General features: G+C 40.4%; 1 long non-coding RNA gene across 1 annotated transcript; it reads right to left on the bottom strand.

Moving 5' to 3' along the window:
- Window positions 1-1436: 1436 nt before the first annotated feature.
- On the bottom strand, window positions 1437-17676 carry LOC123333944. The gene is made up of 2 exons (XR_006551540.2): window positions 17253-17676; window positions 1437-2709 (listed from the first exon to the last, which is right to left on the bottom strand). It is a non-coding gene; the product is annotated as an uncharacterized LOC123333944 (long non-coding RNA).
- Window positions 17677-17824: the final 148 nt, after the last annotated feature.

Raw genomic sequence — 17824 nt, forward strand, 5'->3', positions numbered from 1 at the left:
TGGGGCCAGGCCCTGGGCTAAGATGGGATGGAATGTGCAAAGGGCTTTATGAAAGCTTGGGCTGGATGTGAAATTGTGTACAGCCATACTGACCTGCAGGGCTGCTGATGAAAAACTAAAAATAGGGTGTGTCAATTTTCCCTATGAATTTGCCACTTTCTCAGAGTAGCTGTGACTTTGTCCTGTGGACAGGGCAGGGCCAGTTTTCCTCAAATTGCAAACTGTACCTCCTTACCTGGCTCTGCCCCAAATAACACTCTGATGCATTCCACCTGAGAAGTTTCTTTCTACACACACATTGGCACCTCCTCTTTGCATTTATGACAGAAACCCATGGGGTTTCTATCCCTTTTTTGAGAAGGGGTTTTTTGTTGTTGAGGCTAGTGGTCAGAAATGAGAAATTTAGTATGTGTAACTTTTTAAGAATTTTTTAATATGGACCATCTTTTTTGAAAGTCTATTGAATTTTGTTACAATACTGCTTCTGTTGTATGTTTTGGAATTTTTTGGCTGCAAGGCATGTGGGATCTTAGTTCCCAAACTGGTGACTGAACTGGTGACCCCTCCCACTGGAAGGTGAAGTCTTAACTGCTAGACCGCCACGGAGTCCCAACTTTTGTTATTTAAAGATCAATCGATGGTTTTTTCAAGTGAAGTTATAAGAATTCATGCTCTTTCATTAGTTATCCATTCTGGGCTGAGGGCTCTCAAAAATTAAGTATTCACGACCCATTTGCTGTCCTAACATTCACTGAGCCTGTGTGCAGGCGTGGTGCTACATGCTGGGGATACAGAGAGGGACAGAGCACAGGCCTGCTCTGAGAAGCCTAGATGGGAGGCGGATAGAGACTTCTTACAGAAAAATTATGTGTGTGCAAAAGTATGGTGTGTGGTGTGATAGAAGCCTCAGCAGATTGCTATGAAAGAACAGGGAGGGAGCACCTAACTTGGGGGAAGTCAAAAAAGTTTTCACCAAAATACTGACATTTCTGCTAAGTTGACTTAGTATTCTGACACTGGGTTGTTGTTATTTAGTTGCTTAGTCCTCTCTGACTCTTTTTTGACCCCATGGACTGTAGCCCACAAGGCTCCTCTGTCCATTGGATTTCCCAGGCAAGAAACTGAAGTGGGTTATCATTTCCTTCTTCAGGGGATCCTCCTGACCCAGGGATTGAACTCGCGTCTCCTGCATTGGCAGACAGATTCTTTACCACAGATCCACAGGAAGCCCTTGACACCCCGTGTTGTATTGCAATTTGGCAAAATTAGGGGTATAGTCACCTACGAGACTGCCCCCACTACAGATACCAGCACAAATTTAAGGGGTCCTCAGCCACCTGTACTTCTGGCTGATTGGCTGTAAACTCAGGAGTTCTTGTGATGCCTGCAGGTTCCATAATTCACTGGAACGTCTGACAGAACTCAGGAAAGTGCTACATTCCAAGTTCAGTTTTATTATAAATGATACAGACCAGGAACAGCCAAATGAAGAGAAACACAGGCTGAGGTCTGGGAAGATCCCATGTACTCTCCTTATGGAAAGAGGGTGCATCACTCTCTGTGTATATCAAAGTGTTCACCAACCCGGAAGCTCCCCTCAGCTTTGGTGTCCAAAGTTCCATTATACATGCATAGCTGGTTAAATCACTGGCCCCATGATTAAACTCAATCTCCTGTCCCCCTTCCCTCTCTGGAGGTTGAGTTGGCTCAAAGACCTGACCCTCTAATCACAGCCGTCCCAGTGACCAGCTCCCACTCAGAAGTTATCTAGGGGCCAGGATGAGTCACCTCATTAACATAATGACTGCACAATGATCCAAGGGGCTCATGAATAACAAAGATACTTCTATCACTCTGGAAATCCCAAGGGTATGAGAAGCCCCATGCCAAGAACCTGGGGAAAAATTTAGACAAATCCTTTATAAAACAAATTTTTTATACTAACATATGGTATGCTGGGAAGAAATTCCATCAAGTGATTGAGGGTGGCTGCAAGGGTCAACTTGAAGATCACTGGCCTAAGCTGACCAAAACTAAGCTGAAGATGCCCCTTGGCTCCTGTAGACAGGGCAGCAGGTGAGCTTAGCTTGCATTAAAGATAATACGAGTTACCTTTGTTTCTCTTCTCCTTCATTCTCAGTTTTGTATCTCTCTCCACTCTCCTTTTTCTGCAGTTTCTTTTCATCAGTTTCTCCAACTTTTCCTGCCTAAATTGCTTAAAGTTGTGGCCCAAAGCCACCCCAAAGCCTACTGAAACCCCATTACATCAAATAGTCCTCCTTTCTAACTGCCCCCCTCCCCAAGACTCCGAGTCAAATGTAGATCTGTGGAGCTCCTCCATTGTGTCTCATACCAGTAGCCAGAGTGAAATCCTGTGGAAGTCATAGTAACTCGGGGTTTCTATTCTTTAAAGCTGTCCCAACTCCAAAACAAAATCCTGGAGATTTTATAGAAGCTTTGGGAAGAAGAGAGGAAATGACATCCCCTAGAGTCTCTTTGATGTGAGCTCTGCCTTACATCATGGTCTTCCCTTTATCACTGAATTCATCCTTGTCCACTTCTGGGAGGTAGGAAAGAAATCATCATCGTCCTTGCTTGGCAGATTTAAGGTTTGTCCCAAAAAGATGGCCATGAAAGAGAGAGGGGTTCCTTTGATGGCACATACACTCTGTGAATTCTCTCTCTCTCTCCTTTGTAAGGGTTGGGGCGCTGGTAGGAAAAAGTTATGTAAAAGAGGATAAGGATCAAATTGTAAACAAATAAAAACAATTTATTTCCAGGAGATAAAGATTTTAAATAAAAATTCTCGTTTTTCTCAGAAACATTGAGATTGGGTGAAAGGGGAAGATTTTTTAATTTTCTTAAAGAGTCCCTAGACATCTCCCATTCATTCATTCAACAAATATTTATTGAACATCAATAATGTGCCAGGTACTGTTCTAGATGCTTGGAAAATATCAATAGCAAGGAATGAAATTGAAAAACATCCCTATGCAAATAATCTCTTCAATAAATGGTGTTAGGAAAACTGGATAGCCACATGCAAAAGATAGCAACTGGACCATTATCTCATACTATACATGAAAATTAAAATGAATTAAAACTTGAGTGTAAGATCTGAAACCATAAAACACCTAGAAGAAAATGTGGGCAATAAGATCTATGACATCAATCTTGAAGATGATTTTTTTGAATCTGATACCACAAGCAAAAACAAATAACTGGGATAAGATCAAACTTAAAGGCTTCTGCACAGCAAAGGAAATCTCAACAAAATGAAAAGACAACCTAGTGAATGGGAGAAAATATTTGAAAATCAGATAAGAGGTTGATATGCAAAATATTTTTAAAATTTAGACAATTCAAAAGCATAAAAATCAAACACTTTAAAAAATGGTCAGAAGTTCTGAATGGGATCAATAGGTGCATAAAAGGTGCTTAACATCACTAATTATCAGGGAAATGCAAATCAAAACCACAGTGAGATATCACCTCACATCCATTAGAATGGCTATTATCAAAAAGTCAAAAAATAACAACTGTTGCAAGGATGTGGAGAAAAGGGAAACTGTGCTCTTTGGTGGGAATGTAAATTGGTACAGTCACTATGGAGAACAGTGTGGACACGCCTCAAAAAACGAAAAATAGAACCACTATATGATCCAGTCATTTTACTTCTGGATATTTATTCAAAGAAAATGAAAACACTAGCTCAAAAAGATACACATCTCCATGTTTATTGCAGCATTATTTACAATAGCCAGGATATGAAAAAACCTGTGTCCATTGGTTGGATGAATGGATCAAGAAGACGTGGAATGTATATACAATAGAATGTTTTTCAGCCAGTGAACAGAACAAAATCATGCCATTTGCAACAACATGGGTAGGCTTTGAGGGCATTAGGCTAAGTGAAATAAGTTAGAGAAAGACAGATACTGTATGATCTCACTTATATGCGGAATCTTAACAAACAGCAAACAAACAAACAAAAAACTGAACTCATCAGAGCTACAGAGAATAGACTGGAGGTTGCCCAAGGCAGAGTGTAATGGGGTGGGCAAAATAGATGAAGGGGGTCAAAGGTACAAACTTACAGTTATAAAATATTAAGTCATGGAAATGTACAGCATGGTGACTATAGTTAATAATATTGTGCTGAATATTTGAAAGTTGCTAAGACAGCAAGGAGTCGAACACGACTGAGCGACGGAACTGAACTGAACTGAACTGAAGAGAGTAAAAGTTTCATCACAAGTAAAAAAAAAATTTGTAACTATGTGTGGTGAGAGATGTGAACTAGATTTATTGTGGTGATCATTTCACAATTATACAATATTGAATCATTGTTGTACACATGAAACTAATATAATATTGCATGCCAGTTACATCTTAATGAAAAAAGTAAAAAGGCAGGCAATATACTTCAATAATTTCCAAGATCTTTGTTATATAAATGCCCTAGGCAGAGCTGAGTTAATCACAGATGAGTTTAAAAAAAGTAGAACAAAGAGTTTCAGATGTTTCTATTAGTTAAGTGAAATAATCTTATGAAAAATGTTGTTTCTCATAAAATATTGCTCTTACTCTGCAATAATTAGTTTTGGAAATGCTTAAGCTTCCTTTGTTTTTGAAGTTGAGATGTGATAAAAATTTATAGCAATTTAAAAAAAAGAAGAAGAAAAGAAAAAGTCCTTGTGCTGGGGAAATTTACAGTTCTTTTGAGGAAAGGAAAACAAACCAATAAATACATAATATGGCAGATGGTAATAATTGCTGGTTAAGCAATTAGAGAGTGAGATAAGGGAGGGGACTTTATATAAGGACATCAAGAACAGTCTTGCTGTGAGGTGATCTTTGAAGTGAAATGAGAAATTAAGAACATGAGGAGAGAGTTTTTGGTAGAGGCAACAAGTGAAAAGACCTTTAGGAACAGTCTTTACTTCTCACATCAGGAACTTGCTGGAGGTCAAGTGGTTAAGACTCCATGCTTTCACTGCAGCGGGCACAGGTCCAATCCCTGGTCTGGGAACTAAGATCCTGCCTGCCTCAAGGTGCAGCCAAAATAGATAAATAAATAAATAAATAAAAATAAATAAATGAAAGAAAGGAGATGCAACTAGAAAGCTAGGTTGGGGTAATATTTTTAATTCTCACAACCTTAAAAGTCAGTGCTATAGTTATCCCTTTTTAAAAAACTCTTTGCTTTACCAATTTCTTCAGCCTTTTCCTCTTCCCCTTTCTCTAATCTTTCCTCCAACTTTTCCTCCTTCCTTTCCATCCCTGATTTTCTCCCTCTTGACTGTCTTATCTAGCATACTTCCTGGAGTATGCCCAATCTTATCCAGAAAATCTTTTTTTTTTTTCTTTTTTATGGTGGGGGAGAAGTGTACAAAGTCACTCACTCACTCTGCCTCGGTGAGTGACACTCAGGCCACATGTAGTGGCCATGTGACCAGGGCATATTGCTGAGAAAGCCCTTCCCCAGTTCTGGGCCACCTGTGGAGCAAACCTCAGCTCCTCAAACCATGGGGTGAAGACTTTCTGTCAGTGTCTCCTGCCAACTTTGAGGAATATGGGCAGCAGGACATGGGATGGAGAGGGAGGGACTGTAAAAACACATTTCTCTATCTGTCAGCAGTCAAGCTGAAAACTCACCAGGATCTGCCAGGTAAGACTTCCTAGTTCATGAATTAAAATCAGAATGCTTAACTCTCTACTTCTATGATAGAGGAAATAGAAATTGTTCAGCTTGTATTAATTTTCAGGACATGCATTATGTTTTTTAAAACAAAGTGAAAAAAATCTCTCTTAACAGTAGCATGATTTCCACATACTCTTCTCTTTAACCTTATGTCAAAAGATAGGCAATGACTGAACCTCTTGACCTTTAAAGAAAACTCTCATTCATATGTACAAAGATAAACATTGCCATAAATATGAAGTTTAAGACTCTTAAGATGAGAAATGCCTGGTGGAGGTAGTATCTGCCTTAGACAGAGACTGAAGATGGATTGAAACAGTCTCTCTAATTTGTTTCCTCTTTTCCATCCTCATATTCCTAAGTTCCTCTTCTCTCTCCTGTCTCCACTGCCACTATGGAAAACAGTAGGGAGGTTCCTCAAAAAACTAGAGTAAGCATATAATCCTGCCATCCTACTCCTGGGTGTATATCCAGAGAAAATTAGAATTCAAAAAGATACGTGCATTTTAATGCTCACTGTAGCACTATCTACAACAGCCAAGACATGAAAACCACCTGAAAACAACTGTCCATCAATGGAGGGACGGATAAAGATGTGGTACATACACACAATGGACTATTACTCAGCCCTAAAAGAGAATGGAATAGTGACACATGCAGCGAAGCGACGTTTGTGGACCTAGAGATTATCATACCAAGTCAGTCAAAGACAAACGTTATGTCATATCACTTATACACAGAATGCAAAACATGATATAAGTCAGTCTATCTATGAAACAAAAACAGACTCACAGATACAGAGAAAAGACTTGTGACTGCCAAGCGGGAGGGCGGCGGGGGAGTTTGGAATTAGCAGATGGAAACTATTGTGGATAAACAACAAGGTCCTACTGGATAGCACAGGGAACAGTATTCAATATCCTGCAATAAACCATAATGGAAGAGAACATGAAAAAGTATATATATATAACTGAATCACTTTGCTGTGTAATAGAAATTTGTGCATTATAAAGCAATGATACTTCAAAAATAAAAACCCACACTGAGTCATGCCATTCCCATCTCTCTACCACCACCTTTGTATCATCTGCACTTTATGTCTCTGCTGTTGTTCTCACCACATTGTAGGGTGAAAAATTCATTTCCACATGGCCTCCACGATTAGCAGGCAAACTTCTAACTTCATTCATCTCTGCATGGTCCAGGCCACTTTTCAAGTACAGGAATGGTACATGAACAGCTAAGCGAATGAAGGGGCTAATTTCTGAGTAGAATTTGGAGCCCTGCCTGGGCTTTACCATTCATATTGCAGCCACTGCAACAGCTTTTCTTGAGGCTCTTCTCAACTTTGAAGACTATTCTTTGGGCTTGCGTTCATTTACATCCTGGCTATATTATAAGCTTCTCCTTATCTTTGTGTTTTGTCTGATTGAGATGAAGAGGTCACTGGTTTTCTCTCATAGAGTGTTTGATGCACTTCAGATGGCAAAACCCAATGCTGAATGTACGTAGTCTGTGGTGAGCTGTTAATTCCCAGTACATGCCAGAATCATCTGCCAGAGTCAGAATGGTGCCCTGAGAGTCTTAGATAAACAGACTCCCCTGGTGGTCCAGCAGTTAAGAATCCACAGGAGACATGGGTTGGATCCCTACACTGGGAAGATCCCACATGCTGCAGGGCAACTCAGCCCGTGCATCACAACCACTGAAGCTCTCCTGCCCTAGAGCCAGGCTCCACAACAAGAGAAGTTCTGGTAATGAGAAGCCCATGCACCAGAACTAGAGCATAGCCCCCACTCACCACAACTAGAGAAACCCCACACAGCCACAAAGATGCAGTGCAGCCAAAGGTACAAAATTAAATTAAAAAAGAAAACAGCTAGAAAATGACTTCATTTGTTCATTCACTCATTCATATATTAGTTGAATAAGAAAATTTATTCAATAAATGTGTGAGCTATTAACAGAGCCCCTGTTATCCCAGGTGGGCTTCTGTGGTGGCTCAGTGGTAAAGAATCTGTCTACTAAAGCAGAAGACATGGATTCGACCTCTGGGTCAGGAAGATCCCCTGGAGAAAGAAATGGCAACCCACTCTAGTATTCTTTCCTGGAAAACCAAATGGACAGAGGAGCCTGGTGGGATACATTCCATGGGGTCCCAAAGAATTGGACACAGCTTAGCGACTGAGTAACAAATCTTAGGTATAAAAAGTATAAGAAGAAACATGGTATGTGTAGTTATAGGCCTCATTGTGTTTATAGTCCAGAACCCCTTGGGAGCCTGGGGAAATGTGTGGCCTAGATTATATAGCTGGAATTCTTTGCAGTTTCCCATAGTTGCCATAAAGACCTCAGACAGAAGAGGAAGGAGGGGACCTCTGGTATCACCTAGCCGTTTCTGATATTCTTCCATCTTAGCCTGAGCTGTGGTCCTTTCCCCAGCTGCAAATACCACCCACAGGACTTCTGATTCCAGATGGTGGAGTAGAAGGGCCTGTGCTCATTTCCTCCTCCAAGAGCACCAAAATAGCACCTAGCTGTTGAACAACCATCAACAGGAGGAGCTGGAAGCCACTAAAAACAACAACAACAACAACAAACCCACATCCAAAGACAAAATACACAGCGAGACAGTAGGAGGGGCACAATCACAATAAAATCAAATCCCGTACCCCCTGGGTGGGTGACCACAAACTGGAGAACAATACCAAAGAGGTTTGCCCACTGTGGTGAAGGTTCTGAACCCACATCAGGCTCCCCACCCTGGGGATGCAACAAAGGGACTGGGAATCCCCAGGGAATCTGGCCTGAGGGCCAGCAGGATTTGATTATAGGACTTCCAGAGTACTGGGGGAAACTAAGATGCTGGTCTTGGAGGGCACAAACAAAATTTTGTGTGCACCAAGACCCAGAGAAGAGGAGCAGTGACCCTATAGGCGACTGAACCAAAAATGCCTTCTAGTGTTGGAGGGCCTTCTGTGGAGGTGAGCTGGCAGGGGCTCACCACAAGTATGGGGGCACTGGAAGGTCCCCCTTGGTGTAAACCCTCTTGGAGTTCACCATTAACCCTACCATAGAGCCCATAGACCCCAGGACTTGGTCACCTCAGGCCGAACAACTACCAGGGAGGGAGTACAACCCCATCCATCAGTGGATAATTGGATTGAAGCTTTACTGAGCAAGGCCCTCCCACCAGAGCAAGACCCTCCCCACCAGAGCAAGACCCAGTTTTTCCCACCACCAGTCCCTCCCATCAGGAAGCTTAAAAACCTCTTAGCCACATCCATCAGAGGTCAGACAGAAGAAGCAAGAAGAACCACAATCCCACAGCAACTATAACAAAAACCATATTACAGAAAGCTAATCGCAATGAAAAAGCAGAAAATTATGTCCCTGATGAAGGGACAAGGTAAAACCCCAGAAAAACAAGTATAGGAAGTGGAGATTGGCAACATTTCAGAAAAAGAATTCAGAATAATGATAGTAAAGATGATCCAAGATCTCAGGAAAAGAATGGAAGCAAAGATTGAGAAGATGCAAAAAATGTTTACCGAAGACCTGCAAGAACTAAAGAATAAATAGAAAGCAATAATACACTAGAAATAATACACTAGAAGGAATCCAAAGCAGAATAACCGAGGCAGAAGAACAGATAAATGACCTGGAGGACAGAATGGTGGAAATCACTGCCGCAGAACAGAAAATTGGGGAAAAAATGAGAAGAAATGAAGACACCCTGAGAGATTTCTGGGACAATACTAAATGCACCAACATTCACATTGTAACAGTACCAGGAAGAGAAGACAGAAAGAAAGGACCTAAGAAAATATTTGAAAAGATAATAGCTGAAAACTTACAGAACATGGGAGAGGAAATAGTCAACCAAGTTCAGGAATCACAGAGTCCCAGGCAGGCTAAACCAAAGGAGGAACATACCGAGACATAGCAGTCAAACTGACAAAAATGAAAGACAGAGATAAAATATTAAAAGCAAGAAGGATAAAGAGACAAATAACATATAAGAGAATGGCCATCAGGCTATCAGCTGATTTCTCAACAGAAACTCTACAGTCAGAAGGGAATGGCATGACATATTTAAAGTGATGGAAGGGAAGAAACTACAACCAAGAATACTCTACCCAGCAAGACTTGCCTTCAGATTTGATGGAGAAATCAAAAGCTTTCCAGACAAGCAAAAGTCAATTCAGCACCACCAAACCAGCTTTACAACAAATGCTAAAGGAACTTCTCTAGGCAGGAAACACAAGAGAAGGAAAAGCCCTACCTATAGAAAATAAACTCAAAACAATTTAGAAAATGGTAATACGATCATACATATTGATAATTACCTTAAATATAAATGGTTTAACTGCACCAACCAAAAGACATAGAATGAATGGCTGGGTGGATGAAAACATGTGCATGTATACACTTCCACTTACCACATCACTCTGCTTGACCCCCAAACCGTATGTAATTATTTTATATTGTTAAGTTAATCATGTTCCTATTATGGCTTGCAATTGTAATTGTGTGTTATTTTTTGTTTGGCTATTGATTGTGAAAACTGATAAACATTTTTTATTATTGTGATTATGTAACTACTACTCAACTTGATACCATTGTATCATGATTGGTCAACAGAAAAATAATATAACTCTATATCACCAAAATTAGGATCTAATAGAAAAACCTGTAATCACTTTTTAAATCCAGATGCATATCAGAATTATCTTGAAAGTTTTGGAAAAATATAAATATTCAGTATCGCTTTTTTGCTCCAGAGCTCCAGATATGTTTCTGATGAGCAGCCACTGTATGATGATCCTTTACTTTTATCTAGTTTGCTTCACTTTTTCTATTTCATATTCAGTGCTCCCATTTCATTTTAGTTTATGTTCTCCAATTTCTCCATCTCTTCTTTTCTTTGATGTTCTTTCTCAAGCTTTTATCAAGTGTAATAGAAAAGCTTTTGTATTGCTGCTGTTCAGTTGCTCAGTTGTGTCTGACTGTGACCCCATGGACTGCAGGGCGTCAGGCCTCCCTGTCCTTCACTGTCTCCCAGAGCTTGCTCAAACTCATGTCCACTGAGTCAGTGATGCCATTCAACAATCTTGTCCTCTGTTGTCCCCTTCTCCTCCTGCCTTCAATCTTTACTAACACCAGGGTCTTTTCCAGTGAGTCGGCTCTTTGCATCAGGTGGCAAAAGTATTGGAGCTTCAGCTTCAGCATCAGTCCTTCCAATGAATATTCAGGGTTGATTTCCTTTAGGATTTACTGGTTTGATCTCCTTTCAGTCCAAGGGACTCTCAAGAGTCTTCTCCAACACCACATTTCAAAAGCATTAATTCTTCAGTGCTCAGCCTTCTTTATGGTCCAACCCTCACATCCATACATGACTACTGGAAAAACCATAGCATTGAATGTACGGACCTTTTCAGTAAAGTAATGTCTCTGCTTTTTAATACACTGGGTTTGTCAAAGCTTTTCTTCCAAGGAGCAAGTGTCTTTTAATTTCATGGTTGCAGTGACCATCAGCAGTGATTTTGGAGCTGAAGAAAATAAAGTCTGTCACTGTTTCCATTGTTTCCCAATCTATTTGCCATAGATATAATATGCATACTATACATATTTATATATGTATATGCATAACTAAAAGAATTGTGGCATTTTGATTCCACTTGTTTGACTTAGTATGAATAAAATGCTAGATTTTTAATTAAAAAATATGCAACAAGATATGCAACAAGCAACAAGGGTTTGCTGTATTCTGTAGCAAACTATAGTCAATATCTTGTAATAAAATATGTGGAAAATAATTTCAAAAATAATATATGTGTATTTGTATAACTGAATCACCTTGCTGTGCACCTGAAACATTGTAAGTCAACTAAACTTCAATAAGATATATGTATTAAAAAAAATACCACCCACATGGGACTCTGGGTGAGAGAAAAGGGGCGGCTGACCTCTGGGAGCTTCAGGCAGGTGACATATGCCATGGAGGGTGAAATAGTTGGCTCTGCCTCAAGGCTGGCCAAGGAGAGCTGCCATGAAGAAAATAATGAGGTGAATTAAACTCTAATTTGATTTTTATTTGGCTTCAGCAGCCAATAAAGGGACAGCAATTTTCCAAGTCCTGTCACTGGTTGGAGGAATTCTTTGAGAACATCTGTTTTACTAATAGCAGTGGCAATAAAAGCTTATCCTATATTGGCCAATAGGCTGTCTTCCAAGCTCCTGTGAGCACTTTCGCTGATCTTAACTGCACTTCCTTCCCACAGCAATCCCAAAGAAATGATGTTGACTTGTAATTAAGCTTCACTGCTGACCTCTTCTGCAGCCCTCTCCACTGCTGCCTACTCAGCCACTTGAATCGCACAGAGGAAGACCAGGATGGCCCAGGTGGGAGCCGGTCAAGTTAGAGAGCCAGAAAGCAGAGGGAAAGAACAAGGGGGTGACCTTCATTTATTCATTGTCCTTTGTTCAACACTGGCCATATGTGTGCTGAGTTTTCAGGGCTTATGAAAGTGTTCAGATCTAGATGTGTGGGCACAGTAAAAGTGGGGAGAAGCATTTCTGGTTGGCAGAGAATTCTAGTTTTCTGAAACAGTAGAAAAATACAGAAATTTCCTATTTTCTCCCAAATCTTTTCTCTCCTCTTTCCCTTTCTCTTGCTGAGATGCCCAATTTTTTTTTAAGGCTTTATTGAATTTGTTACAATAACCCATGTTACCTCATGAGTTTTTAACCATGAGGCATGTGGGACCTTATTTAGCTCCCCATCAGGAATGGAACTGTCACTCCCTGCATTGGAAGGCAATTCTTATCCATTGTACCACCAAGGAAGTCCTTTTTAAAAAATTTTATTGATGTATAGTTCATTTGCAATATTGTGTTAGTTTCAGGTGTACAGCAAAGTGAATCAGTTATGTGTGTACATATACCTACTCTTTTTTAGATTCTTTCCCACAAGCCATTACAGAGCATTGAGTTCCCTGTACTATACAGTAGGTCTGGAGTTTCTTTGGAGTGATGAAGGAGTTCTGGATTAGATAGTGGTGATCGAAGATCCTATTGTATAGCACAGGGAGCTATATTCAATACCCTGTGATAGACCTTAATGAAAAATAATATGAAAAAGGATGTATACATGTATAACTGAATCACTTTGCTTATAGCAGAATTAACACAACATTGTAAATCAACTATATCTCAATAAAATATGTATTTTTTAAAGATGTGTTTAATAATGGGATAAATCTTCAAAACACTGTATTGGATGCGCAAATTAAGAGACTGCATAGCACAGAATTGCAGTGGAAGCACATTTACACAGAGATCAGCATTGTATATGCAGCATATGGGTAGACACATATATTCCTAGACATGTGGCAAATATGGGTATCTGGGAGCTGGGTTGGAATGACACTCAGGTATAAGGAGACAGGTCTTCAATGGATCTTAAATGGGTTGATGATGATAATGTACCACAATTGAAGAACTTAATGACCTTCAAAGGTTATTCAAATATTGCAGAAAAGATACTTGTAAAAGAAGCTGAGGAGATAAACCATCTAAAGAACAGTGTAAGGCAAAACATAAAACTATGAGTAAATATTATTCAAGTTATAAGTCAATTGGGAAATTGAATCTCTTAAAAATAAAACAAAATTATTTTCTCTATTAAAGAATAGTATATAAATTACAAATATGAATAGACATATATATTTCTATTGGTTTTAGCTAGTCTTTGGGGGGCTATTTTTGAAGTTATTCTCACACTGAAACTCAATATTGTAATCCTCTTTTTTTCTGTTCGTGTCATCAGAAGCACTTACTCATATCATTACACATCTACACATTATACATCATGTAATAATTACACATTACACATCATATAAGCCAGACAACTTTCTGGCTATGTTGTTAGAAGATAACAGATTCAAAATGACTAACAGTCTAAAGGAGGGTGGGGGGAAGGATAAACTAGGAATTTGGGACCAAAATATATACACTACTAAACATAAAATAGATAACCCAAAAGGACCTACTTCATAGTACTGGGAACTGTACTCAGTATATTGTAATAATCTGCAATGGAAAAGAATCTGAAAAAAAATACATATATATGTGTGTGTATAATGGAATCACTTTGCTGTATACCTGAAACTAACACAACATTGTTAATCAACTATAGTTCAATGAAAATTTTTAAAAATGACTAACAGTTAAAAATGCTAGGCAAATTTTAATTAATCTGAATACTCAGAGAATGATTTCTCACTTATAGAGTATTTACTTTAAAACTCATGGGGAAGAGAGGAAATACAGTTAAAAAGTTCAACAGCCCAAGTTAGAAAAATTAGCTTTTTCCCAGCAGTCTCTCAGCAATGATTTTTAAAAAGCTATTCTCAGGATGAGGGCAGATACAGAATGGAACAAAGACATCAATTGGATGGTTGAATGGGGTTGTTTTAAACGCATAGCTGAAATAATAATCTTGAAAGACTAGGATCCAGAGAGTGGAAAGTTTTTTAAATTCCAAAAGCTGGCTTTGAACATCAAAAGCCAACTCCGGAAGGAAACTGGGCATAACATTTATCCACAAATCACAGAATAGGGAGGAATGCACAGCAAAATAGACTGCCTCCTGAGAACCGTTTATTACTGAGATAAGGAGCTCATAACAGAATGTAAATCAACTTTATTACAATGAACACTGTTTAGTTCAGTTGGCACTTTTGCTTTTGGTAGCCAGACTGTCTTGACGAAGGAAGCAACATGTGGATTTATGAGCTGGCACAATGTCCTTTCTTATTGCAAATCAGCACTCTGAATAGCACTGACGGAAGGGATAGTTTTCCATCCCAAAGGAAGAGGGACAAGAGAATTGGGAGAGGAGAGCAAGAGAGGGCAATGTTGATGAGCTTCCTTGTGAGAAGGTTCAGAGCTCTGACCACTAACCCCACTTCCCTCTCCTTGGGTTTAATCTCAGAAGCTGGGTGTAGAGCAAGACTGATGGAAACCTCAGAGAGTTGAGGGGGATAGGGCCTGAGAGACGTAGGCACTTGTACCTTGCTCAGGAAGATGTAGCCTAGGGGGATGGCCTGACTCTTATGAAACAACCTCCCCACCCCTGCCATGAGGCATGGTGCCAGCAGTGGTCCCTGTAAATCAATGAATTACTTGGGGACTACTTCACAGCATCTTCAAGGTCTTGAGGACCAAAGATTTGTGTAGAGGGGCAAGAAATATTATAAGAGGGTTAGTAGACCCCAGAGGTCTTTGGTTGGGATGCTGCTGCTGCTAAGTCACTTCAGTCGTGTCCGACTCTGTGTGCCCCCATAGATGGCAGCCCACCAGGCTCCCCTGTCCCTGGGATTCTCCAGGAAAGAACACTGGAGTGGGTTGCTATTTCCTTCTCTAATGCATGAAAGTGAAAAGTGAAAGTGAAGTCGCTCAGTTGCGTCTGACTCTTTGCGACCCCATGGACTGCGGCCTACCGGGCTCCTCCACCCATGGGATTTTCCAGGCAAGAGTACTGGAGTGGGTTGCCATTGCCTTCTCCATTGGTTGGGATGAGGAGGGTGCAAAGTGGTCTATCTAGCATTCAGCAGTCATGACAGTGCTTGACATCTACCACAAAGGTCGAGAGGAAGGTTACAAAGCTGTAATGGCCCTCAGATAAGAAGACAGCCTTAGGGCAAAGGTCTCATCCTGTACCTCTTGCTGTGGGACCTGTAACTATACTTCTTACTCTCTCTATTATTCAAAACTTAGATTTACTCCCTCCAGTCCCCATTGGGAAAGGAAGACAATGGACAGAAGCCAGAGCTGACCAAGTGGTTCTTCCTTGAAACATAGCTGAGCATTACATTGAAAAATGGATTGAATGAACAAGACTTGATTATTTTTTTTACATTGGTAGAAGTGAGGACTTACTAAGTTCAGTTAAAGGGAAATAAAGATACATCTTTGTACTCCCTAGGTTGTGACTGTATCAGTCAGGGTAGGCTAGATTATGTTGCAGCATCAAATGACCTCCAAATTTCAGGCACACACAACACATTGACTTTGGGGCAGCTAGGTCTTCACTTCAGGACCTGTGCTGTTGGAGCTGGAACGTGGCCATTCATGGAAGGGAAGAGAGCTCTGAGAGGTCTCCCATCAATGATTAAGTGCCTTCATCCACAGGTGACACACATCACTTCTATTTCTTCCTCTCACAAGTCAATGGCCTAATCAGTCACAGGGCCCCACCCAAACATGAGGTGCCAGGAAAGAAAAGAAATTGAAGTAACTCAGTTGTGTCCGACTCTTTGTGACCCCATGGACTGTAGCTTGCCAGGCTCCTCTGTTCATGGAATTCTCCAGGCAAGAATACTGGAGTGGGTTGCCATTTCCTTCTCCAGAGGATCTTCCCAACCCAGGGCTTGAACCTGGGTCTCCAGAACTGCAGGCAAATTCTTTACTGTCTGAGCTACCAAGTGTTTTCCTTTTCTGTGTCTCAAAGGTGGAAATCTGAAAATATTTGGTGAACAGCACTAATGATTACCCAAGCAAGTGTAAAATTCTTACCTACAACATGACTTGCTAAGTCACTTCAGTCGTGTCCGACTCTGTGCGACCCCATAGATGGTAGCCCACCAGGCTCCGCCGTCCATGGGATTTTCCAGGCAAGAGTACTGGAGTGGGGTGCCATTGCCTTCTCCACAACATGACTTAGGACTTAAAAAAAAAAAAATAACAAAACTGAGATAAATACAGCATAGCAGATAAGAGCATAAAACCTGGGATTGAATTTTGATTCTGCCATTGCAAATGGTGGTTTGATCTTGACTAGGTTACTTACCTCTTTAACAGTTAGAGTTTCCCCAGGGTTGGTGTATGTATTATAGAAAAATAACTTACTGGCACATAGAAGGGACACAATAAATAGCTATTATTTTCATCTTTAAAAAATCCTTTTGCTTCTTTCTTTTCTTTATAGCTTGCAATGCTAAGAGTTCTAGTTAGTTGAATTCCAACTAATTGAAGGTTTTTTTGTTTGTTTGTTTGTTTTTTAGTTCATTTGTTTTTAAAAAGACACTCAAGGGGGAAAGAACCAGGAGTTTGAGATTAGCAGATACAAACTACTATATATAAAATAGGTAAACTGTATAGCACAGGAAACTATATTCAATATCTTATAATGGAAAAGAATATGTACATATGTATAAATATAAATAATACAAAATCACTTTGCTGTACACCAGAAGCTAACACAACACTGCAAATCAACTGTGCTGTGCTGTGCTGTGCTTAGTGACTCAGTTGTGTCCGACTCTTTGTGACCCCACGGACTGTATGGGCTCCTCTATTCTTGGGGATTTTCCAGGCAAGAATACTGGGTGGATTGCCATGCCCTCCTCCAGGGAATCTTCCCAACCCAGGTCTCCCGCATTGTAGGTGGATTCTTTACCATCTGAGCCACCAGGAAAGCCCAAACCAACTATACTTCAACTAAAAAAAAAAAAACAGAAAAAAGAATATAATTGATACTCACATATATTTCTAGTGGTGGCTTTCTGGGGGTTACTTTGAACGATGTGTGTCTTGGCCCCATCCTGGAGTGGCCCTATATATATGTTCTACCCAACAATATAGTCAGATAAAAGCAGTGCTCCGTGGCTGAAGTGGTCTGCATTACGTTTTGTGTGCTTATAGTTGGTAGTGATTGGAAACAACTGCTTCCCCACCCTTCCCCCACTCCATGACTGACACATGTGAAATCAGGAAGATAGCAATGGGAGACAGATGTGAGGCAGACAGAGCAAGAGCTGGCACAAAACCACCTCCACCTCAAACCAGCATCAACATGATTCACCGTTAACCCTGTCAGATTTCCATGAGTAAACAGTCCTGCTACCTCTTTAGAATGAGCCCAGAGCGTCTATGTCTTATATCCTATGTTTCGGTTTCAGCCTAGAAAGGCCCCAGCAGCAATCTGGAAAATCAGCACTCTCCGTTCCCACTTCCTCCTCTCTCAGGGAGTTTAGTATCTGCTCTCTGTGGAGCAGAGCTCTAGAGGAGTGTTCCTCCCGCAGCAGGTGTTTCCATACCTGTCTCCTCTCCTCT

This window comes from Bubalus bubalis, chromosome 6 (assembly GCF_019923935.1).
Source record: "Bubalus bubalis isolate 160015118507 breed Murrah chromosome 6, NDDB_SH_1, whole genome shotgun sequence".
In the NCBI taxonomy this organism is placed as follows: Eukaryota; Metazoa; Chordata; class Mammalia; order Artiodactyla; family Bovidae; genus Bubalus; species Bubalus bubalis.